The sequence below is a fragment of the Schistocerca cancellata genome, chromosome 11 (assembly GCF_023864275.1).
Source record: "Schistocerca cancellata isolate TAMUIC-IGC-003103 chromosome 11, iqSchCanc2.1, whole genome shotgun sequence".
In the NCBI taxonomy this organism is placed as follows: domain Eukaryota; kingdom Metazoa; phylum Arthropoda; class Insecta; order Orthoptera; family Acrididae; genus Schistocerca; species Schistocerca cancellata.
The window spans coordinates 57338870-57365674 of NC_064636.1; positions in this window are offsets into that span (position 1 = coordinate 57338870).

Sequence of the window (26805 nt, forward strand, 5' to 3'; positions counted from 1 at the left end):
ACCGGTCCCTTCTTCTTGTCAAGTTGTGCCACAAACTCCTCTTCTTCCCAATTCTATTCAATACCTCCTCATTAATTATGTGATCTACCCATCTAATCTTCAGCATTCTTCTGCAGCACCACATTTCAAAAGCTTCTATTCTCTTCTTGTCCAAACATTTATAGCCCACATTTCACTTCCATACAAATACTTTCAGAAACTACTTCCTGACACTTACTCAATAGTAACAAATTTCTCTTCTTCAGAAATGCATTCCTTGCCATTGCCAGTCTACATTTTATATCATCTCTACTTCGACCATCATCAGTTATTTTGCTCCCCAAATAGCAAAGCTCCTTTACAACTTCAAGTGTCTCATTTCCTAATCTAATTCCCTCAGAACCACCCGACTTAATTCACTACATTCCATTATTGTCGTTTTGCTTTTGTTGATATTCATCTTATATCCAACTTTCAAGACACTGTCCATTCCCTTCAACTGCTCTTCCAAGTCCTTTGCTGTCTCTGACTGAACTACAATGTCATCGGCGAACCTCAAAGCATTTATTACCTACTCCAAATTTTTCTTTTGTTTCCTTTACTGCTTGCTCAATATACAGACTGAACAACATCGAGGAGAGGCTACAACCCTGTCTCACACCCTTCCCAACTACTGCTTCCCTTTCATGTCCCTCGACTCTTATAACTGCCATCTGGTTTCTGTACAAATTGTAAATAGCCTTTCGCTCACTGTATTTTACCCCTGCCACCTTTAGAGCTTGAAAGATAGTATTCCAGTCAACATTGTCAAAAGCTTTCTCTAAGTCTGCAAATGCTAGAAACGTAGGTTTGCCTTTCCTTAATCTATTTTCTAAGATACGTCGTGGGGTCAGTATTGCCTCACATGTTCCAACATTTCTACAGAATCCAAACTGTTCTTCCCCGAGGTCAGCTTCTACCAGTTTTTCCATTTGTCTGTAAAGAATCTGTGTTAGTATTTTGCAGCTGTGGCTTATTAAACTGATAGTTCAGTAATTTTCACATCTGTCAACATCTGCTTTCTTTGGGATTGAAATTATTATATTGTTCTTGAAGTCTGAGGATATTTCACCTATCTCATAAATCCTGCTCACCAGATGGTAGAGTTTTGTCAGGACTGGTTCTCCCAAGGCTGTCAGTAGTTCTAATGAAATGTTGTCTACTCCCAGGGCCTTGTTTCGACTCAGGTCTTTCAGTGCTCTGTCAAACTCTTCACGCAGTATTCTATCTCCCATTTCATCTTCATCTACATCCTCTTTCCCTTCTTTGCTTAGAACTGGGTTACCATCTGAGCTCTTGATATTCATGCAGGTGGTTCTCTTTTCTCCCAAGGTCTCTCTAATTTTCTGGTAGGCAGTATCTATCTCACCCCTAGTAATATACGCCTCTACATCCTTACATTTGTCCTCTAGCCTACATCCCCACTTAGCCATTTTTCACTTCCTGTCAATCTCATTTTTGAGACGTTTGTATTCCTTTTTGCCTATTTCATTTACTGCATTTTTATATTTTCTCCTTTCGTCAATTAAATTCAATATTTCTTCTGTTACCCAAGCATTTCTACTAGTCCTCGTCTTTTTACCTACTTGATCCTCTGCTGCCTTCACTACTTCATCCCTCAGAGCTACCCATTCTTTTCTACTGTATTTCCTTCCCCCATTCCTGTCAATTGTTCCCGTATGCTCTCCCCAAAACTCTGTACACCCTCTGGTTTAGTCAGTTTATCCAGGTCCCATCTCCTTAAATTCCCACCTTTGTTCAGTCTCTTTAGTTTTAATCTACAGTTCATAACCAATAGATTGTGGTCAGATTCCACATCTTCCCCTCAAAATGTCTTACAATTTAAAACCTGGTTCCTAAATATCTGTCTTATCATTATATAATCTATCTGATACCTTCTAGTATCTCCAGGATTCTTCCAAGTATACAACCTTCTCTTGTGATTCTTGAACCAAGTGTTAGCTATGATTAAGTTATGCTCTGTGCAGAATTCTACCAGATGGCTTCCTCTTTCTTTTCTTACCCCCAACCCATATTCACCTACTATGTTTCCTTCTCTCCCTTTTCCTACTCTCGAATTCCAGTCACCCATGACTATTAAATTTTCGTCTCCCATCACTACCTGAATAATTTCTTTTATCTCATCATACATTTCTTCAATTTCTTCATCATCTGCAGAGCTAGTTGGCATATAAACTTGTACTACTTTAGTAGACATGGGCTTCGTGTCTACCTTGGCCACAATAATGCGTTAACTATGTTGTTTGTAGTAGCTTACCCGCACTCCTATATTTTTATTCATTATTAAACCTACTTCTGCATTACCACTATGTGATTTTGTATTTATAACCCTGTATTCACCTGACCAAAAGTCATGTTCCTCCTGCCACCGAACTGCACTAATTCCCACTATATCTAACCTACCTGCCCAATTAAGGGATCTGACATTCCACGCTCCGATCCGTAGAACGCCAGTTTTCTTTCTCTAGGTAACGACGTCCTCTTGAGTAGTCCCCACCCGGGATCCGAATGGGGGACTATTTTACCTCCAGAGTACTTTACCCAAGAGGATGCCATTATCATTTAAACATACAGTAAAGCTGCATGCCCTCGGGAAAACTTACAGCTGTAGTTTCCCCTTGCTTTCAGCCGTTCGCAGTACCAGCACAGCAAGGCCGTTTTGGTTAGTGTTACAAGGCCAGATCTGTCAATCATCCAGACTGTTGCCCTGCAACTACTGAAAAGACTGCTGCCCCTCTTCAGGAACCACATGTTTGTCTGGCCTCTCAACAGATACCCTTCCGTTGTGGTTGCACCTATGGTACGGCCATCTGTATCGCTGAGGCACGCAAGCCTCCCCACCAACGGCAAGGCCCATGGTTCATGGGGGCAAGGGGGTTTAAATGTTTAATAGTATGCTAAAAAGGGTGCTGTGGGGCATAGTGCAAACTGATGATGTAGACAGAAAAAGTGACCCTTTTCTTACTGATTATAAATATTGCTATGATGTAGCATTCCCATTAAAAAGAATTAAATTCAGTGAGAAACAAAGACATGGGTAACACAAGGGATTAAAAAATCAGCAATCACACTTAGATATCTAAGCAAACATGCTAAAATAAAATGTAAAATCAAGACCAATGACTTCTAAATTAAAAGTGAGGGTAAAGTGATAGAAGATGCTCAACAGATAGCTAATACATTCAATGAACATTATGTGAACATAGCACTGAACCTAATTAAAAGTCTGTGCAATGCAAACAACAAAAACATATAAGTACCAGCTTGTGAAAAAACAATGTTTCTGTACCCAATAACAGAATGTGAAGTTAGAAATGCTATTAATAAACTTAAAAATAAAATGTCTTGTGGTACTGGTACAGGTGTACAGTGCTGACAGCAGTCCAAATATGCAGAGGCGTGTCGGTGCATGTCATAGTACGGTTCAGCGAGTAAGTGTGCGCACATTTGCAGACGTGCTAATGCTGACTGAGTGTTGAAAATGGCTCAAAGAACACATATTGATGCCGTTATGAGGGGTAGAATACTAGGGCGACTGGAGGCTGGTCAGACACAGCAGGTCATAGCACAGGCCCTCCGTGTGCCACAAAGTGTGATCTCAAGATTATGGCAACGATTCCAGCAGACAGGAAACGTGTCCAGGCACTACAGTATGGGACGTCCACAGTGTATAACACCACAAGTAGACCGATATCTCATTAACAGTGCCCGCAGAGTACTGAAGGTAGCCTCGCTCGGGACCTTACCCCAGCCACTGCAACAGTTGTCTCCAGACACACAGTCTACAGAGGACTCAACAGACACGGTTTATTTGCCTGGAGACCTGCAAGGAGCATTCCACTGACCCCTGGTCACAAGAGAGCCCATAATGCCTGGTGTCAAGAACAGAGTACATAGTCATTGGAAATGTGGTCCCAGGTTATGTTCACGGACGAGTCCAGGTATAGTCTGAACAGTGGTTCTCGCTGGGGTTTCATCTGGCATGAAACGGGAAACAGACACCATACCCTTAATATCCTTGAAAGGGACCTGTATGGAGGTCGTGGTTTGATGGTGTGGGGTGGGATTATGATTGGTGCACGTACACTCCTGCATGTCTTTGACAAAGGAACTGTAACAGGTCAGGTGTATCGAGACGTCATTTTGCACCAGCATGTCCGCCTTTTCAGGGGTGCAGTGGGTCCCACCTTCCTCCTGATGGATGATAACACACGGCCTCACGGACCTGCCATTGTGGATGAGTATCCTGAAACAGAAGATATCAGGCGAATGGAGTGGCCTGCCTGTTCTCCAGACCTAAACCCCATCGAGCACGTCCGGGATGCTCTCGTTCGACATATCGCTGCACGTCTTCTAATCGCTACGACACTTCAGGAGCTCAGACAGACACCGGTGCAAGAATGGGAGGCTATACCCCAGCAGCTGCTCGACCACCTGATCCAGAGTATGCCAACCCGTTGTGCAGTCTGTGTACGTGTGCATAGTGGTAATGTCCCAGATTGATGTTGCTGTAGATGAACAGGAAACAGTGGCGTTTTTCAGCGCACATGTTTCGGAACTATTTTCTCAACTTATCACCAATACCGTCAACTTACAGATCTGCGTGGTGTGTGTTCCCTACGTGCCTACACTATTAGCGCCCGGTTTGTGTAGTGCCACGTTGTGTGGCACCACATTCTGCAATTATCCTTAATTTATGAGCATGAGTGTAGTTCTACTGGTATACATACTCACCTAACTGACATTATTAATACTTCTTTCAGGACAGGAGTGTTCCCATCAAAACTAAAACTCTCCATAATAAAGTCACTTCACAAAAAGAATAGTACAACTGACATAAATTATTATAGACCAGTGTCATTATTGTCAAGTTTTTCTAAAGTAATTGAAAGAGTAATGTATGAAAGACTAGTTGTCTTCCTGAATAAAAATAAAGTACTGACTATTGCTCAAAATGGGTTTAGAAAGAACAGATCCCTATAAGTGGCAGTCTTGCAATTCATGAAAATGGTCCTAAATGCCTTGGACAAGAACGAATTAAGCTGTGGGATATTCTTAGATTTATCTAAAGCGTGTATTGCTTATGAAACTCGAGTTTTATGGGGAGTATCTTTCAGATTTTAAGTAAGATCTTGCTATGGAGTGCCCCAGAGTTCCATGTTAGGCCCTCTGAAGTTCTTGGCATATATGAACGATTTCATTTTCATTAAAGTATACACTGAGGATAACTTACAGCAGAGTGTCTCTAGGACAATAAATGAGAGAGGAAAATGGTTAAGCAATAATGCTTTGATCATAAATAAGGATAAAATGGTATATGAATTTCGGTAACATAAAAAGTAAAGCTAGAAGAAGAGTAAAAGCTGAGTTAGGGAACTATGTTACTGCACAAGCTCCACACAGAAAATTCCTAGGTATATGGGTGGGTGAGCACTTGTAATGGGAAAAGCATCTAGAAGTTTTGAGTAAAAAAACTACGTAAATGCTGCTACGTGCTAAGAATGCTTTGAGAATGTTGCAACACTGAATCACTGCCAAGTGCCCATTATGCTTAGATGTGGTGTGATCGACTAGGGGAATACAGGTATGGAAAAACAAGCTTTCAAACTTCAAAAAAGGGCTATTAGAATAATGAAAGGGGTTCCCTGTAGAATTTCATACAGGCAGTGCTGTTGTTCTGGGGGAACACTGGGTGATGCATACCCCTAAAATTTTTCGTTGACAAAGTAATATTTTTACGATGTTGAGAACTTGGAAGAGTGCCAAAGACTTTTTTCACAGACGTAAATTTTTTATTTCTTTTTTTCGTGTTGGTAGTTGCAATACGATCGATACTAGTGAAGTTTTTGATGGGAAAATCGATGCCATTTACTGTCTCAAGCATTTCGAAGCTGTGGCAAGTGTTTTCTACAACTGAATCGCTGGCAGCCAGTCCGACAAGCAGGTAGTGCCTTCGCCCGCTAATAGTGGGCGATGGTAGTGCTAAACGGATATGCGTATGCTCAAGTCGCATGCTTCATTTGAGGCGATACATACTGAAGTGTTTGATACCACTTTCTCATGTATGTTTGTGTGTTTCTCGGTATTGCCTGCTTCATTTGAGCTGCAAAGTCAACCGAAGTCCAATGCCTCTTTTTTTTTTTTTTTTTTTTTTTTTTTTTTTTTTTTTTTTTAGTTCGACATGATGACGTCATCGCTAAAAGCAGTCGGGTGGTATCCCAAGCTTCAGTTATAACTAATTTTTGCTGCATTATATCCCATGTCGGAGTACCCTCAAACATTTTTTAGAAAAAAATGCACTGCATACAGGGAAATATTTAGAGAACATAAAATAATGACACTCTGTAGCTTATACATCTATGAATGTGTCTGCTATCCGAAAACTCACCAGGAATTTTCAACATTAAATAATCAGGTTCATAACCATGAGACAAGGAACAGAGATGATTTTCACAGAGACACCCACAAAGGAGCACTCTTCCAAAAAAGTGTAAACTACCAGCCCAAAATACTTTTTAGTGCATTGCCTGCCACAATAAAGAAAATTTAAGAATTTCATCAATTCAAGGTAGATCTTAACCAATTTTTACTAGCACATAGTTTTGATAACATTGAAGAATATCTGAAAATGGAAAACTAATTATTTATATATACTGATATAAAATATTCGTTTTTATTACCCAAGTTTTCGAAACAAATTAAATATAGGAAATTACAATGTAACTGACGACATCTATACAATGTATATAGTTAACAGATGAATAAAGAGATTGATTCATTGATTAAGTGTGAGCAACGTCACCCAAAGCTGAAACCAAAAAACGTACCCTCAAAGAATAAGGTGGACGTAGAGAAACTGGAACCACCGCATAGCTGAAACCTAAGTTTCAGTTCCTACAGTATGTGTGAAACAAACACCAAGTTTGACTGTAATTCCAAAAGGCAGTCAAACTGTTTTGTTCTTGCTTGATCGATACAAGCTATTTTTGCATGGTACTCACTGAGCAGTTCTGCTGAAGAAATTCAACAATGGAAAAAGCAGTACCATAGCTTGAAGAACATACACTACGACCACAAAACACTGTAGCATTTATTGCGTGCAAGCCCACACTGGCACAAACACGTACATCACCATTATCGAGTCGGAAAGGATGGAAAAAAAATCTTGCATAAACTCATGGCTGACAACAGGCACAAACAAATTATAGGAAGGGACTATTTTCCTGAGATGTTTTCAACAGTACATAGGACACTAATTTTTAACACAGCCACGGTCACAATTATCTATAGTCACTAAATTAATCTCATTTATAATGTGCAGCGACGACACTGGAAGAATTTACAAGTTAAAATTCATCAATTACACATGCTGTTAATTAATGACATAGTAACTTATATATTGTACTGCTTTAATTAGGCATTCCTACTTTATGTCATTCTTATATTTAATTTTCATAAGCCAATTGTAGATAGATAGCAAAAAGACTTTGACTTGTTTAGGTATAATATTGATTTTAGACAATCGAGTCAATCGCCTGCAGGGAACTTTCATGACAGCCCCTGACCTGGAACAAGTCCTACCCATTCCACTAAGTCACATATCTTCTGCACCATTCGCTTACCGCTAACATTTCAGGTCAAAGAGTATCTTTTTTGAATTGTATCACTACGTTTACATGCGAAACATGTTCTGAAATAATAAAACCGAATTGCGGAAACCGTTTTTCGCTTTCGTGTTTACATGTTACTATCTCAAGCGGATTTGCTAGCCCAGTTAAATTTGGCACCTGGAAAACAACGGTTATAGTTTCTGTGTTAATCAGGACAATCGCCATTTGTCTTTAATCAGCCTAGGTGTAAACCGCTTCAGTCTAATATGTCCACTTATCCTTCACCGTATGAAAAGCCATTCCGTCCATAATAGCTGAAAATTTTTAAAAACAAGACAAAACCTGACAGCCCAACACTTTTGAAAACCGGTTGAATTTACGAGGGAGCGAAAATATATTGCTAAACCGGCAACTAGAAGCGGATCTCCAGAATCGATTTTGAAGTGTTTACAATAACCAACCAAAAACGGTATTGGGGTAATCGTTTGCGAAATACAGTTATGGGGGCCCCATGTAAATGATGTGTATGTTTGCTCTGCTGTTTACCTAAAGGAATATATTAAACTAAATAAAATGCTTAATGAAAAATTGTCCTTATTGACAGTTAACATCAAAATATTATTTTTGTTTCGTGTTGCTGGTAATAATTTCAACTCATTGTATATAATTTTTATTTCTGCAATAGTAAGCCTTCGTATTTTATTGATAGACATAAATTTGACTTGTTTCTTAGTATCGTAATAATGGAATATACATACCTTAGACCAGGGGCGGGCAAACGTTGCACGCGGCTCATGAGCGCACAGCGCTGCACGTGTGTTGCTCGCGTGCAATCGTCGACTGGGGCAGTGGCGACAGCCGGCAGGTTGCGGCAGTGTAGTGCCAGGCTAAGCTGCGGACGTTGATGCGTAGCGACCACTACGTAGTCAACGTTGTATTTCAAGAACCGGAAAATGCAGAGTGAAACAAGGAAACGGAGAAGTGGAGATTTGCTATCTTTTAAAAAGTAATGGGAGAATCATTTTTTTTGTGCAAAAACGTGAAAATTCAAAATGTTTAATATGTGGTAGTATTCTCGCTGGTCAGCGGAAGTTTAGTATTGAAGGCCATTATAACAAATTTCACAAGGACGAGTACAATTTATTGTCGGATTCTGAGCGGATGGGGAAATTGACTGAGCTTAAGAAGAGCGATCTGACGATACTAGATGAATCTGTCGTAGTTGCTGTGGTCACGAGAGATATGCGACTTTGTTTCGTCATGTCTCTCATGTAACTGATGTAACATTTTATGGAGCACCGTTTTCAATTTTTCAGGACGACAACAATAATAGCCCAGCGTACGAGCTTAATATAGCGAAAGCTGGAAAACCATTTGCTGAAATAGTAAGTGTCGGTTAAGAGCAAACATCAGTGATGAAAATTTAAGTAACTGCTTGCGTTTGTCTGTATGTAGAAATTTTGTTCCACTCCACCTGTGATAATTAAATAAAACGTATCGTAGGTAATAGGTACTCTTTCAAAACACGACATCTTTCAAGCACTCCTACTAACCTTATTTTGTTCCACTCCACCTGTGATAATTAAATAAAACGTATCTTAGGTAATAGGTACTCTTTCAAACCACGATGTCTTTCAAGCACTACTACTACTAACCTTATTCCTACATACAATAAAGCAAGCTAGGAAACAAAACGCATAGCAGAGGAAGGAGCGGACAGAGGGTACGGCGGGGAGGGGAGATAAGGGGGCGACCAGCTTGAGGAATCGTTAGCGCCAGGATTCCACCCGGAACAAGTCCCGCCCACTCACCGCCGTTCTTCCCGGTCTTTGTTCGGCGCCTGGGATCGTTTCAGTTGACCCACGTGGTTTACCGCGTTCGGCTGCACTCGCTCGGAGTGAATGTTAAATTAATATGTTGCCAGGTCTTAAATTTCGCACGTTACAAAAACGTGCACAGTTGGCCTCAGCTGTGCCAGGTACTTCCACAGCAAACATAAGAGAAAACAATTTAGCACTGAATTCTTTAAATACGAGAACTCAGTATTTATATGAATAGCCTATGAAGAAACACACTTTTGTGTGAGGAAAAGCACCCAAAGCTAAAACAGGATAAACCTACCCTCAAATAATAATTTGCTCGGAGAAATATGAACCACGGTATACTTGAGACTCCAGTTTCAGAACTCAGACAGTATACGCGAAACAGGCATCAGTGTTCACTATAATTCCAGAGGGCATCAAAATTACTTTGTTCCTGCACGCTATTTTCGCGTGTTATTCACTGAATAGTTTTGCTGAAACGTTTTAGGGGTGGAAGAAGAGCTAGCACAGCATGAAGGATGTTTTACAGCCGTGAAACACTGCAGCATTTATTTCCTCCATAACTGTTCTGTGACAAACATACACATCATCATTATTATTTTTTTAAAATGGTTTGAATGAAATTTACAAAATTAATGAATCTTTTGGTTAAAAATATACAAGACAAAGAATAACGACAGATTATTTCCCTGAGACGTTTGCAACAGCATATAGTACATTAATCACACAGAAACAGCCACAATTCTTTATAACCTCGTTTATAATGCGTAGGTATGGCATTGGAAGAATTTACAAGTTAAAATTCACCCATTACCCATGCAGATACTAACGAAATATGTCATATAGGGAAATATCGTACTGCCTTCATTAGGCATTTCTACTTTATGGCATTCTTATATTCTTTAATTTTCGTGAGTTACTATGAGGGCCTACATAAACAAAACGACTTTCACTTATTTCTATATAACGTTGATTTTAGACAACAGAGTTAGTCGACTGAATCCGTGGCTTTACTATCTACATAACAGATTCAAGACCATTGTTTTCGCATTGTATGTTTGCTCTGCTGTTACCCTCAAATAAACGTATTATTAATAAGTGAATTAGTTAATGAAAATTTGTCCTTATTGCTCTTAAATAACATCACGTTATTTTTTTTGTTTTCTATTGCTGGCGATGCTATCAATTCTCTATAAATATTATTTCTTTAATAATGCAAATTCATGTTGTATTACCATCCAGAACAACTTAAATTTCTTATCATTACCGAATTTCATCACAGTGTAACGTGTGTTGGACTGTGACGATAACAACTTTGTTGTAGCTTCCAGTTTGCGGAACTGGGAGCTGGCGGCTGTTTAGGGGAGGGCCTTACACTATGGAGGGTCGTGGAGGGGGGGGGGTGAATGGGCGGGACTTGTTCCGGGTGAAATCCTAGCGTTAAGGGCACGTACCAGCTTGCCCCTGTGTGCACGCAGAACACCCATTAACTGCACGCGTGCATGATTCCTACCCGCCCCTGCCTTAGACAGATTCACCTATTACCGGCTTGGGCTACAACAACCCAAACCGTCCAAAAATTTATTTAAATGTACCTACTTTTGTGAGTTCCACTGAACATAGCTCGGTTATATAAAAACCGTGTTACCAAGATTATAACAGGGTACGAAGTATTTTCGTCATAAATAGTAAGAACATGTGTCTACTTATAGCTATTTTATTAACGAACTAAAAATAATTAACTAACACAGCCAAAAATATGTTTATTCCTTCCAACATTTTCTTGCTAGACTCCTTAATGGGAAGTAAAATAAAAGGCTAATTGGTACGGCAAGGTTTCATGTTATGGCCGACAGATGTCAGTTCGACGCGATGCCACAGGCGTCTAAAGCTAGCGAAATGAGGGATGCTCAACTACCGGACCTACCGATAGATGGCTCTACCAGCTGATTACTGTCGTCTGTATTGCCCGCCGTATTCGAATTTTCCAAGAAGTTTCTCTCGGTCTGTACTGTGTATAAGGAATTAAGGATTATCGAAATGGTGATTTCTTGTTCCGCTTTCAATTGTACGAAGCGATGGAGTAAGGAAAGTGACTTACCATTTCACAGGTCATAGGACTACCGATACAATACGATAACCTAAATTATGAAGAAAATGTTTTGATATTATATAAGCTAGTTATTTACTGTGATTCTTTTCTTATGTGTGTATTTAATTACTGTATAAAACATTGTTTTACATAATGCTGAAGAAAAGGTCTTTAGTTCTGTTTCTCCCCTTTCTGTAACTATGTGAATATCGTACTGAAACTAAAACCCTCTGTAAACTTTGATGAAGCCAATTGTATGAAAAGTACTGAAAGGCTAATAAAAATATTCTATTCTAACAACACAGACTTAGTGCGTTTGCTAATTCGATGTTTTTGAACAGGTTTCCTCTTTAGCACGCAGAGCTGCTAAAGAAGTGGATTACTTCCGTGAAGCGGAAAGATTTTAATCCTACGTCTTGCAGTTTTCCTTGCGGAAACCTTTTCCGATAAGATGATTACGTAGTGAGCCCTGGAACGTGGAAGAAACGTGCCATCAGTTTTTGACTTTCCGACACATTTGATGCCACCAAATAAACAGCCACGACGACATGTTGTTAGGATTTTGTGTGACAACGATGCTTCTCCATGTTATGGCCGACAGATGTCAGCTCGACGCGATGCCTTGGGAAAGATGGCAATCATTGTACACCGTCTCTTGCCGCTGCAAACAATTAGTGATTGGATGAAAACGAATCGCATAATATTTGCAGCCACATTGATCATATATGTTGCTGTTGCTTGGTACAGGTACCACGGGTTATGCATCTTTGTAAATTCGAGGTGAAAGCAGGAGACTTCATAGAAGAGAGAGAACAAACCAAATTCTCGTTTCAGTTTGTAGTGGGCACGTCCTGAAGCATGCTTTTTTTTCTTTTGGTTTAGTGGACAATTATAGGAAACAATAAACTGAAACAAGACAATTTAAAGATATAAGAAACTTGGAAATCTAATGTAAATAGTTGGTTTACAGACGATATTTTTAAATTTATCGGTATTTTATGTCTGTTTCTTCAGTACTGCACATATGTGTATAGACTGCTGTTATACATGATATTTCGGTTTCTTCTTCTTGTTCTTCTTCTTCTTCTTCTTCTTCTTCTTCGTTTCACCCAACTTTGGGGTACGTTGAATCAATCACTTCTGTGTGTTCTGTGCCTTTCTTTTCGCCCAGTACTGTTTCATTCTTTCTGATCTTGCTTTTCTTTCCTCATCAGAGATGACAATCGTTCTTTTCTTTCTATTTTGGAGCTGGAATCCCTCTTTTCTGTCTTTGCTTATCATTTTTGCGGTCCTGTCTGTGAGCATTTTTTCTGTGATGTGTAGTTCTCTTAAGTCTTTCTCTGTTTGGATAAACCAATTTGGTTTGGATTTTTTATTCCTGAAGTAGTCAAACATTCTTTTTGCAAGTCTATTTGGGTTCATTCTGAGAATGTGCCCATAAAACTCAATTCTTCTTTTCCTCATTGTATCCGAAAGTTTTTCTGTGGTTTTGTAGAGTGTTTCATTTTTGGTATGAATTACTTTGTCGTTATGAAATTTGGGGCCTAAAATTTTTCTCAATATTTTTCTTTCTTTGATCTCTAGCCTTTCAATTGGGCCATGGTTAGTGATAGATAATGTCTCAGCTGCATATAGTGCTCCTGGTTTAATGACAGTGTTGTAATGTTTTATTTTTGAATTCCATGAGAGGGACTTTTTATTATAAGTATTTTTAGTAAGCTGAAAGGCTAGTTCAACTTTGTTTCTTCTTAATTCTATTGATTTTTTCTCAAGGGCGTTCCAGCTAATCCATTCACCAAGATATTTGAATTCTTTAACAATTTCGATCTTTTGGTCTCTTACTTTAAGATATTTCATTGGCTTTTTTATATTTGTGATTATTTTGGTTTTTTCAAAAGAAATTTTAAGGCCTATTTTCTCTGCTTGTTTCTGTAATTCGAGGATCTGTTCTTTGGCTTCTTCCCATGTTTCACCTAGTAGGGCCATATCATCTGCAAATGCTAGGCAATTAACCTTGATGCCTTTGTTTTTTGTTCCTAGTCGGATTCCACTATTGATTTTCTTGTTCCATTCTCTTACTATTTTTTCTAGGGCACAGTTAAATAACAATGGAGAGAGTCCATCACCTTGTCGTACTCCAGTTTTTATCTCAAATAGGTCTGAGAGTTCTCCCATAAATTTAATTTTGGAGTATGTGTTGGTGATGGTTTCTCTAATTAGGTTTGTAGTTTTATTGTCTAGGTTCAATTCTTTTAATATGGAGATTAGAGATTCCCTGTCTATGGAGTCGTACGCCTTTTGAAAGTCAATGAATGTGATGACATACGCTTTTGCTCTCGATTTTTGGTAGGCCATAAGATTTTTGAGGTTTAGAATTTGTTCTGGGCAGGATCTTCCCTTTCTGAAGCCTGCCTGGTATTCTCCAAGTTGACAGTCTAGCTGGGGTTCTGCTCTGTTCAAAAGGACTTTAGACAGTATTTTGTATGTTACGTCAAGGAGCGAAATCCCTCTGTAATTGTTGGGGTCTGTTCTGGAGCCCCTCTTATGAATTGGGCGAATGAGGGCCATCTTCCATTCATCCGGAATTCTTTCTGTTTTCCATATTTCTTCAAATATGTTTTGGAGAGATTCTATGGCATTTCTATTGACATTTTTCCACACTTCAGCTGTAATTTGGTTCTCTCCCGAAGCCTTATAGTTTTTGAGATTCAAAATGATTGATTGTAGTTCCTCGACGGTGGGTGGTTCTGAGTTAGGACTTGTTGAAGTTGAGTTGCTGAAATCCATTTTTTCAATTGGTTCTTTACAGTTGAGAAGGTTTCTGAAATATTCCCTCAAAATTTTGCAATTATCCCTGTTGTTGTGTGCAATATTACCATTTTTATCTTGTAATTGGAGTGTCGGTGGGCTGTACTTGGTTATTTTTTGTTTAAAAGTTCTGTAAAAGCTCCTAGTCTTGTTTTTGTTGAAGTCTTTGTTGATCTGCAAAAGGAGTTGATCTTCTTGTGCTTTTTTAATTCTTTTGAGGTTTTTACTCACTAGTTTTCTTACACTCAGGAAATTTTGCCTATTATATTCATTTTTCTGAGATTGCATCTGTTGCCATGCTTTCTTTCTTTGCTCAATAAGTTTGTCACATTCCTCTGTCCACCATGCGTGTTTTTTTATTTTGGTTATAGGTGCTATTTGTTCAGCTTTGGTTAGTAGGCTTTCCTTCATTTGATCCCAATTTTGGTTCCTTATATCTTGAGTCGCGAGGGGAAACTCCTTCGAATTCATTATCTTTTCTGGATCATATCTTCTGCTTTTGGGTTTACTGTTTCTATCTTTCCTTTTGGGGATAATTTTGAGTTTTATTTTAGAAAGATAGTGATCAGAATCCAAGTTTGCTCCTCTGAGTACTTTGACATTTTGTATTTCTGTATGGTGTTTCCATTTTATCGCCACATGATCAAGTTGAAATTCACCCAAGTGTGGGTTTGGTGAGGTCCATGTCTTCTGTTTTCTGGGTAGTCTCTTAAAGGCTGTGGATTTCAGGATCAAGCCATGCGCTTGGCAGAGTTCTACTAATCTGACTCCATTTTGGTTAGTTCTATTGTGCGCTGGGTAGTTTCCAACAATATTTTTGTATTTCTTCTCTTTTCCTACTTGAGCATTGAAGTCCCCCGTAAGTATGATGTTGTGTTTGTCTGGGATCTTTTGCACCGCGTCATCTAGTTGTTCCCAAAAACGTTCCACCTTTTCCTTATTTTTCCTATTGTCTTCATTTATGGGGGCATGTGCATTCACAATTGTGTATACTCTATTAGCAGATTTAAAAGTGAGTGTGGAGAGTCTTTCCGATTGTGATTGAAAGCTGATAATGGAGTCTAAAATACTTTTATCTATTATAAAGCCCGTTCCGAGGTGGGGTGTGTTTTTCATTATTCTTTTGCCTACCTTTCCTTTGTATATTCTGAAACCTCCGGAATCAAAATTGTTTTCATCTATGTATCGAGTTTCTTGTAGTGATGTTATGAGTATTCTATGATGTTTGAGGGTATCTGTAAGATGTTTTAATTTTCCTGTTTTTAAAAGAGAGTTTACATTGAAAGTAGCTATGTAGCTTGTTTTTTTACATTTCAATTTGCTTGATGTCTTATCATGTCCCGATTCATCTCTGTGCAATGCTGCAGACTCCCCAGAATCCGATAGTCTGCTTGCGCACCTTGGTGCGGTGGATTGTCCACCTGGGGTAATTTGTTTCACATTACACTCTTCCATGATTGATAGTATTATGTAAGGGGTGACTCTTCGAGCCACAAATTTACAACCACGGTTGTTAGCCCTGGAGGTTTTTCCCAGCCGCCCCTAACCTGGGGAACAGACACTGACCAAAGACCGCCCAATGTGAGACAGTCGCCTTTGGATTTCTGGTCCTGTGTTGGTCCACGGGTGGTATTTTATTTCCCCGCTTACTTCCAAGCATTTACGTACGTAGTATGCGATGGAGGAGAAACTGCCATGTGATTAATTTAGTCCAATTAATTTTTGCCTCTCTTTTGCTATGCGAAAAAACAAAGGATAGTGACAGGGAAAAAATTCCAAATACGTTTTTGTAGTATTGGCGAAGATGTGTACCGTTAAGTAAGTTATTAAACAAAAAGCATCACATCTGTTGTCCCGGTATCATAAAAAAAGTGGGTCAGTGTAACTTGCACACTGGACTGCTTCGACCCACACAGTCATTTCTGCATGAAAAATGGCAATATGATGCTGGGACAAAGTAAATTCAATGAATGTCACTAGATTAGACATTCAGGACCATGAGAAACAAATAATTTTCAAGGGTAAGCACAGGGAGTAATGAACTTCAATCAGAAAATATACAAGTGTAGCATATTTCTTCATCTTACAAATTAATTTTCAAGTTACACCTTGCACTGTGAGAACTATTTGCAAGGAGACTAGGTCATATGTTACGGATCCTGAAAAATATGAACATGAGGCTTTTTACACAAACTACTCAAATGTGGATATTTGAAAATAGCCACTTTTTGTTACCCTTGTTCAAATGATAATTTACACCAAGTCCTCCTGATGATAAATAGTTTATCTCTTTGTTGTATCAATTTGCAGTAGGACTTAGTCTTTCCCATATAATTTACTTCAGCATACTCATCACTCACCTCAATCAATATTCTAGAATATTCTTGTTTGTAGTATAAAGCTGTAGCTTACTGCCCAACGGTTAATTTTGTCTTTCAATATTTTGTGATACTGAACACCATGTTGCACATCAGAAGAACTTGCAAAATAACTATCAGATTCTAAAACCACTTCATCTTCATTTTGGCGTCACTTTGACATGGGCTAAAGTTGCTTCAGACTTCACAGTAATGTAGACGATTTTACAGAAGTGTTAAATTCACAGCGTGTTTGAAAATGATGGCCCTAGTTTTAATGTGTCGTAGAACCTGTACAAAGTGACATACACTATTCCAGTTTCTGGTCAGTTGGCAGGTCTTCTTGACCTTGAGATGGCACCAGTGCTGTTTTTTTCCTCTGTTCAGTCCAGGTGTGGGTGCAGTGCAGAGCAACCACGCAACAATGTGTACACCGCAACAGAAAGCGCAGTGTGTTATTTGGCTTGTGAAAACTGTGTCGGTAATAACACAGCAAAGTAATTTTAGAAGTGAGTAAAGTAGTGAACTGTTGTTGTTGTTGTGGTCTTCAGTCCTGAGACTGGTTTGATGCAGCTCTCCATGCTACTCTATCCTGTGCAAGATTCTTCATCTCCCAGTACCTACCGCAACCTACATCCTTCTGAATCTGATGGTGCATTCATCTCTTGGTCTCCCTCTATGATTTTTACAATCCACGCTCCCCTCCAATGCTAAATTAGTGATCCCTTGATGCCTCAGAAAATGTCCTACCAATCGATCCTTTCTTCTAGTCAAGTTGTGCCACAAACTTCTCATCTCCCCAATCCTATTCAATACTTCCTCGTTAGTTATGTGATCTACCCATCTAATCTTCAGCATTCTTCTGTAACACCACATTTCGAAAGCTTCTATTCTCTTCTTGTCCAAACTATTTATCGTACTCAGTGTTAACAAATTTCTCTTCTTCAGAAACAACTTCCTCGCCATTGCCAGTCTGCATTTTATATCCTCTCTACTTCGATCATCATCAGTTATTTTGCTCCCCAAATAGGAAAACTCCTTTACTGCTTTAAGTGTTTCATTTCCTAATCTAATACCCTCAGCATCTCCTAACTTAATTCAACTACATTCCATTATCCTCGTTACGCTTTTGTTGATGTTCATCTTATATCCCCCTTTCAAGACGCTATCCATTCCGTTCAACTGCTCTTCCAAGTCCTTTGCTGTCTCTGACAGAATTACAGTGTCATCGGCGAACCTCAAGGTCTTTATTTCTTCTCCATGGATTTTAATACCTACTCCGAATTTTTCTTTTGTTTCCTTCACTGCTTGCTCAATACAGAGATTGAATAACATCGGGGAGAGGCTACAACCCTGTCTCACTCCCTTCCCAACCACTGCTTCCCTTTCAAGTCCCTCAACTCTTATAACTGCCATTTGGTTTCTGTACAAATTGTAAATAGCCTTTCGTTTCCTGTATTTTACCCCTGCCACCTTCAGAATCTGAAAGAGAGTATTCCAGTCAACATTGTCAAAAGCTTTCTCTAACTCTACAAATGCTGGAAACGTTGGTTTGCCTTTCCTTAATCCAGCTTCTAAGATAAATCGTAGGGTCAGTATTGCCTCATGTGTTCCAATATTTCTACTGAATCCAAACTGATCTTTCCCGAGGTTGGTTTCTACTGTTTTTCTTCATTCGTCTGTAGAGAATTTGCATTAGTATTTTGCAGCCGTGACTTATTAAACTGATAGTTCGGTAATTTTCACATCTGTCAACACCTGCTTTCTTCCATTTCCATAATATTGTCCTCAAATACATCGCCCTTGTATAGACCCTCTATATACTCCTTCCACCTTTCTGCTTTCCCTTCTTTGCTTAGAACTGGGTTTCCATCTGAGCTCTCGACATTCATACAAGTGGTTCTCTTTTCTCGAAAGGTCTCTTTAATTTTCCTGTAGGCAGTATCTATCTTACCCCTAGTGAGATAAGCCTCTACATCCTTACATTTGTCCCAACAAAAACTGTCTATCATTGGCTAAAGTCATTCAAGTCTTGCTTCACAAGTCTGCACCACTCTGAGGTCTCTGGCTGTGAACACTCCATTAAAGGATAGACGAAGGTGGTATTCTGGTAGCTATGCTACTACGCTATCTGTTGGCACATGACGTTGAAACGATTATATCTGTCATCCATCAGGTTTCATATGCCATCGAGGGATCAAAAGTGACATCATTTTTCGAGGTGTACACCAGGGGCCTCGAAGATGGAGTCGCAGCTCGCCAAATGTCACCGACAGTTGGCAAAGTTTCTATCAGATGGCATACCCCGAAAAGCCCTCAACTTGTCGGTAGTCTCGTCACACGTGCAACAAATGGCAATCAGGGCAAGACCACTGGCTTGCCATATGTGTGGTAAATTAATGACGCCGAGGATCCAATTTTCACTGCAGGCAAAAGTTATGATGCTCAGAGCTACACAAAACGCAACAATCCCAGCTGAGGAAGTTGCACGACACAATGTCACTTGAGATGACTGCAGCAGCCTCCAATGCAGTTCTCGGGGATTGATATCGGCCCAGTGGCACACGTTTTGTCAATTGACACTTCCCATTAAGTGAAAATGGGCTTCATCACTGAAAAAAGCAGTTGTGTTCTTAGGAATGTTTTTGAGAAATGCCTCACACGTGTTCCTCTGAGATTTGAAGTCCTGTACTATTGCCAACTTGTACGGATGCTAATGAAGGTCATCACGAATGCACCTTACTGAACAATCAGAATGTCCAACAGCAGAAGCACGTCTATGCACAGAGTGCTGTGGGCGTTGCTAGACTGAAGTTCTCATTCCTCGACGTTCTAATGCAATCTAATCGGCCGAGGGAGTCCATTTCTTTGTCTTGTTGTACTTGTTGTTTGTCTGAAAGTTGTGGCCTGTGTTACGAGTGATTTACGGTCTCAGACACAGCCCAGCGATGCTACACTGAAGGTATTTCGTGAGGCATGCTAGGCTGCAGTCACAGAGCATCCTTCCGAAAAGCAGGCCTCTAATGCAAACGCACGCTCTTGCTCGTCACTGTTCCTTACTGACCTGGATGAGGACAACACCTGTCCGATGAGAGAGCAACACCTGTAAATGAGACAACTCACCCCACCAAGACCACTACATACCAAATAGCGTGCGTGTCAAATGAAGTTACGGTGCAGCTCTCGTACTTACCTAATCTATATCTACATCTGCATGGATACTCTGCATATCACATTTAAGTTCCTGGCAGAGGGTTCATTGAACCACCCTCACAATTCTCTATTATTCCAATCCCATATAGCGTGCGGAAACAATGAACCCCTATATCTTTCCGTACGAGCTCTGATTTCCCTTATTTTATCTCGGTGATCGTTCCTCCCTACGTAAGTCGGTGTCAACAAAATATTTTTGCATTAGGAGGAGAAAGTTGGTGACTGGAATTTCGCGAGAAGATTCCGTCGCAAAGAAAAACGCCTTTCTACATCTACATCTACATTTATACTCCGCAAGCCACCCAACGGTGTGTGGCGGAGGGCACTTTACGTGCCACTGTCATTATCTCCCTTTCCTGTTCCAGTCGCGTATGGTTCGCGGGAAGAACGACTGTCTGAAAGCCTCTGTGCGCGCTCTAATCTCTCTAATTTTACATTCGTGATCTCCTCGGGAGGTATAAGTAGGGGGAAGCAATATATTCGATACCTCATCCAGAAACGCACCCTCTCGAAACCTGGCGAGCAAGCTACACCGCGATGCAGAGCGCCTCTCTTGCAGAGTCTGCCACTTGAGTTTGTTAAACATCTCCGTAACGCTATCACGGTTACCAAATAACCCTGTGACGAAACGCGCCGCTCTTCTTTGGATCTTCTCTATCTCCTCCGTCAACCCGATCTGGTACGGATCCCACACTGATGAGCAATACTCAAGTATAGGTCGAACGAGTGTTTTGTAAGCCACCTCCTTTGTTGATGGACTACATTTTCTAAGGACTCTCCCAATGAATCTCAACCTGGTACCCGCCTTACCAACAATTAATTTTATATGATCATTCCACTTCAAATCGTTCCGCACGTTCTTTTAATGATGTCCATCCCAAATCCTGCATCATTTCTGTGTGACTCTCTCCCATATTTCGCGATAGTGTAGGCAGTCTCCTTAGTAGGTCTGTTATATTTTCTAAGTGTCCTGCCAATAAAAAGCAGTCTTTGGTTAGCCGTCCCCACAACATTTTCTATGGGTTCCTTCCAATTTAAGTTCTTCGTAATTGTAATACCTAGATATTTAGTTGAATTTACGGCTTTTGGATCAGGCTGATTTATCGTGTAACCGAAGTTTAACGAGTTCCTATTAACACTCATGTGGATGACCTCACACATTTCGTTATTTACGGTCAAATGCAACTTATCACGCCATTCAGATATCTTTTCTAAATCGTTTTGCAGTTTCTTTTATATTCTGATGACTTTATTAGTCGAGAAACGACAGCGTCATCTACAAACAACCCAAGACAGCTGCTCAGTTTGTCTCCCAAATCGTTTATATTTATAAAGCACAGCAAAGGGCCTATAGCACTACCTGGGAGAACGCAAGCAATCACTTCCGTTTTACTCGATGACTTTCTGTCAATTACTACAAACTGTGACCTCTCTGACAGGAAATTACAAATCCAGTCACATAACTGAAACGATACTCCACAAGCACGCAATTTCACTATGAGCTGCTTGTGTGGTACAGTGTCAAAAAGCCTTCTGGAAATCCTGAAATACGGAATCGATCTGAAATCCCTTGTCAATAGCACTCATCGCTTCATGTGAATAAAGAGCCAGTTGTGTTTCATCAAACATAGTATATGTTCTAAAATCCTGCTGCATATCGACGTTAACGATATGGACCTGTAATCCAGTGGATTACTTCTACTACCTTTCTTGAATATTGGTGTGACCTGTTCAACTTTCCAGTCTTTGAGTACCGATCTTTCGTCGAGTGAACGTTTGTATATAATTGTTAAGTATGGAGCTACTGCATCAGCATACTCCGAAAGGAAGCTAATTGGTGTACAGTCTGGACCAGAAGACTTGCGTTTATTAAGTGATTTAAGCTGCTTCACTACTCCGAGGATATTTACTTCTACGATACTCGTGTTGGCTGCTGCTCTCGATTCGAGTTCTGGAATATTTACTTCGTCTTTTTTTGTGAAGGCATTTCGGAAGGCTGTGTTTAGTAGCTCTGCTTTGGCAGCACTGTCTTCGATAGTATATCCATTGCTATCGTGCAGAGAAGGCATTGATTGTTTCTTGCCGCTAACATACTTCACATACAACCAGAATCGCTATGGATTTTCTGCCAGGTTTCGAGACAAAGTTTAGTTGTGAAAACTGTTATAGGCATCTAGCATTGAAGTCCGCGCTAAATTTCGAGCTTCTGCAAAAGATCGCCAATCTTGAGGATTTTGCGAATGTTTAAATTTGGAATCGTTCATATGGCTCTGAGAACTATGGGACTTAACATCTGTGGTCATCAGTCCCCTAGAACTATTTAAACCTAACTAACCTACATCACACACACCCATGCCCTAGGCAGGATTCGAACCTGCGACCGTAGCAGTCGCGCAGTTCCAGACTGAAACCCTAGAACCGCTCCGCCACCGCGGTCGGCTAAAGTTGGCATGTTTGTTTCGTTGTTTCTGCAACAGTGTTCTAACACGTTTTGTGTACCAAGGAGGATCAGCTTCGTCGTTTGTTAATTTATTTGTTATAGATCTCTCAACTGTAGCCGATACTATTTCTTTGAATTTAAGCCACATCTGGTCTACACTTATATTATTAATTTGGAATGAGTGGAGATTGTCTCTCAGGAAGGCGTCAAGCGAATTTTTATCTGCTTTTTGAATAGGTATATCTTTCGAGAATTTGGGGATTACAATGTTCAATCTCGCTACGACAACCCTGTGTTCACTAATCCATGTAACCGTTTTGATGCTCGTTATTAACTCAGGATTATTTGTTGCTAAGAGGTCAATTGTGTTTTCACAACCGTTTACTATTCGTGTGGGCTTATGACTAACTGATCGAAATAACTTTCAGAGAATGTATTTTGCACAATTTGGGATGATATTTTATGTGTACCTCCGGAATTAAACATGTATTTTCGCCAACATATCGAGGGTAAATTAAGGTCACCACCGACTATTATTGTACGAGTCGGGTACGTGTTGAAATCAAACTCAAGTTTTCTCTGAACCTTTCAGTAACTGTATTATCTGATTTGGGAGATCGGTAAAAGGATCCAATTATTATATTATTCCAGTTGCCAACAATGACCTCTGCCCATACTAACGCACAGGAAGTATCTACTTCAATTTCGCGACAAGTTAAACTACTTCTAACAGCAACAAACACGCCACCGCCAACTGTGTGTAGCTATCCTTTCGGAACACTGTTAGGTTCTTCGCAAAAATTTTGGCTGAGCTTATATCCGGCTTTAGCCAGCTTTCAGTGCCTATAACGATTTGAGCATCAGTGCCTTCTATTAGCGCTTGGAGCTATAGTACTTTCCCAACACAGCTACAATTTACAACAGTTATACCAATAGTGCCTGTATATACGTTCATCCTGTGTTCAGCCTGCACCCTTTGTGACTGAAGCCCTTCTTGTTTTCCCGAGACGCTCTAACCTAAAAAACCGCCCAGTCCATAAGAATTTCAAAACGGTGTAAAAGAAAACTTTAGGTATGTTCCAAAATGATTAAAAAAATTAAAGAGTTCTGCTTCACAAAATGAGTTCTATTAAATCAAGAAGTTCCGTTGCAGCACCAGGTATAGACGACACTGCAGGATAACAATAAGTAGCCCCATCAACCAGGCTGACTGTCGGTCCATGTGTGGGTGGCCACCCACCAGTGAAGCAAGGCAGCAAAGCGAATTCACTTTCTGGATTACCAGCATCGGAATGTGCTTCTGTTGCTGCTCCTTCTGTAGGCACAACTGTTTCTGCCAGCAATGCAGAAACTCTTAGTCCACGGTTGGACAAGGTGAGCACTACGAAAATGGGGAAAGTAAAATAGAAAGGAGTAACTGGCGTGTCACACACATAAGGCGTCCTTTGTCATCACTTTAGTATTTCCAGCAGATTGGGACAAAGTCACTACATGACACAGTCAGCAAAGGCACGTGGCTCGGTAACAACTAGAGAACTGGACGCTGTGAGTAGACTGAACTCACCTCGTGAACTGAACTACGGTAAGCAGAGCATCCAAACTTTTGTCGATACTTGTCCGACAGAGTACTGAGCACGCGGTGGGCACGGGTGGCTAACAACAGAGCGTACGACAACTCTCGGCACATGTGCGAGGCTACGTTTGCAGCAGGTTAACTCTGCTGGAGAACAGGCCTGCTCCGACGACTGCCGCTCGCAATGAAATACGGCCGTCAGTGGGTCTGTCCGTACGATGTGCAGGTGCGCCCTTCACGTCAGGCTCTCAGTTTTCCCACTGTTCGACCCGTGCCAGCTCGTCTGCCTCCGTAAGGATGTCTGCTTATTTCTTAAGAGGGCCGAGGATTCTGGGGTAAGTGGTAATGATTGAAAATGTCTTTCTGAGCATACCTAAAGAAAATATACTGAAGCGCCAAAGACACAGGTACAGGCATGTGAATTCAAATACAGAGATATGTAAACGGGCAGAATACGAAACCAGTCAGCAATGCCTATACAGGGTGTTACAAAAAGGTACGGCCAACTTTCAGGAAACATTCCTCACACACAAATAAAGAAAAGATGTTATGTGGACATGCGTCCAGAAAGGCTTAATTTCCATGTTAGAACTCATTTCAGTTTCGTCAGTATGTACTGTACTTCCTCGATTCACCGCCACGATTTCATACGGGATACTCTACCTGTGCTGCTAGAACATGTGCCTTTACAAGTACGACACAACATGTAGTTCATGCACGATGGAGCTCCTGCACATTTCAGTCGAAGTGTTCGTACACTTCTCAACTACAGATTCGGTGACCGACGGATTGGTAGAGGCGGACCAATTCCGTGGCCTCCACGCTCTCCTGACCTCAACCCTCTTGACTTGCATTTATGGGGGCATTTGAAAGCTCTTGTCTACGCAACCCCGGTACCAAATGTAGAGGCTCTTCGTGCTCGTATTGTGGACGGCTGTGATACAATACGCCATTCTCCAGGGCTGCATCAGCGATTCCGTGCGACGGAGGGTGGATGCACGTATCCTCGCTAACGGATGACATTTTGAACATTTCCTGTAACAAAGTGTTTGAAGTCACGCTGGGACGTTCTGTTGTTGTGTGTTTCCATTCCACAATTAATGTAATGTGAAGAGAAGTAATAAAATGAGCTCTAACATGGAAAGTAAGAGTTTCCGGACACATGTCCACATAACATATTTTCTTTCTTTGAGTGTGAGGAATGTTTCCTGAAAGTTTGGCCGTACCTTTTTGCAACACACTGTATAAGAACATAAGAGTCTGGCCCAGTTGTTAGATCTGTTACTGCTGCTACAATAGCAGGTTATCGAGATTTGAGTGAGTTCGAATGTGGTGTTATAGTCGGCGCACAATCGGTGGGACACGACAGCTCTGAGGTCGCGGTGAAGTGGGGATTTTCTCGTACGACCGTTTCGTGAGTGTACCGTGAATATCAGAAATCTGGCAAAACTTCAAATCTCTGACATTGCTGCGGCCAGAAAAAGATCCTGCAAGAATGGGACCAATGACGACTGACGAGAATCGTTCGACATGACAGAATTTCAATGCTGGGCCATCAACTAGCATCAGCACGTGAACCGTCCAACAAAACGTCATCGATATGGGCTTTCGGAGCTGAAGTCCCACTCGTGCACCCTCGATGACTGCACGACACGAAGCTTTACGTCTCGCCGAGCATGTCAACACTGACATTCGAATGTTGATAACTGGAAACGTGTTGCCATTATGAACGTGTCTCGTTTCAAATGGTATCGAGCGGATGTACGTGTACAGGTATGGAGACGAGCTCGTGACTCTGTGGACTCTGCCTGTCAGCAGAGCACTCTTCGAGCTGGTGGAGGTCCTGTAATAGTGTGAGGTGTGTGCAGCATTCATTCATGTCCATTGTGCATTCTGACGGACTTTGGCAATTCCAGCATGACAATTGCTACGGACTGGCTCTGGGAACACTCTTCTGAGTTTAAACACTTCCTCTGCCCACAAAACACCACAGACATGAACACTATCGATCGTGTCTGGGATGTCTTGCAACGTGGTGTTCAGTGGGGATTTCCAACCCCTCATACTCTTACGAATTTATGGACAGCCCTGCAGGATCCACGGTGTCAGTTCTGTCCAGCACAACTTCTGACATTAGTCGAGTCCGTGCCACCTCGTGACGCAGCACTTTGAGCATTCCCGGGGGACCCGCACGATATTATGCAGATGTACCAGTTTCTTTCGCTCTTCAATGTAATAAGAAATGTGTAAGCTAGGTTTTTTGTTAATGAGGAAACCACATGCCTAGAAATCTTTGACTTTCAGATTTTCTCTTGGTAAGAAGTACATGAAACACTAATATATTTATTTATTAATTGTGTCCAAATCAAAAAACATAAAGCACAATATACATAAGTGAATACAAAAAATAAACATCACAAATGTAAAAAAAAAACAATAACAATTCGGCAGCTTCAGGTTCTCAGCAATCCAGCCCAAGTGTCTAACTAGAATATTGTTGAACAACTTACCCTCTTGGCCAGGGATGCCCTTTTTGCCAGCTTTTGATGTCCTCCTTGCTCTGTCCATCATTGGTTACTTTACTGCCTAGGTAGCAGAGTTCCTTAACTTCATCTACTTTGTGAGCATCAGTCCTTATGTTAAGTTTCTCGCTGTTCTCATTTCTACTACTGATTACCGTCGTCTTTCTTCGATTTACTCTCAATCTATACTCTGTACTCATTAGACTGTTCATTCCATTCAGCAGATCATGTAATTCTTCTTCACTTTCATTCAGGATAGCAATGTCATCAGCAAATCATATCATTGATATCCTTTCACCCTGAATTTTAATTCCACTCCTGAACCTTT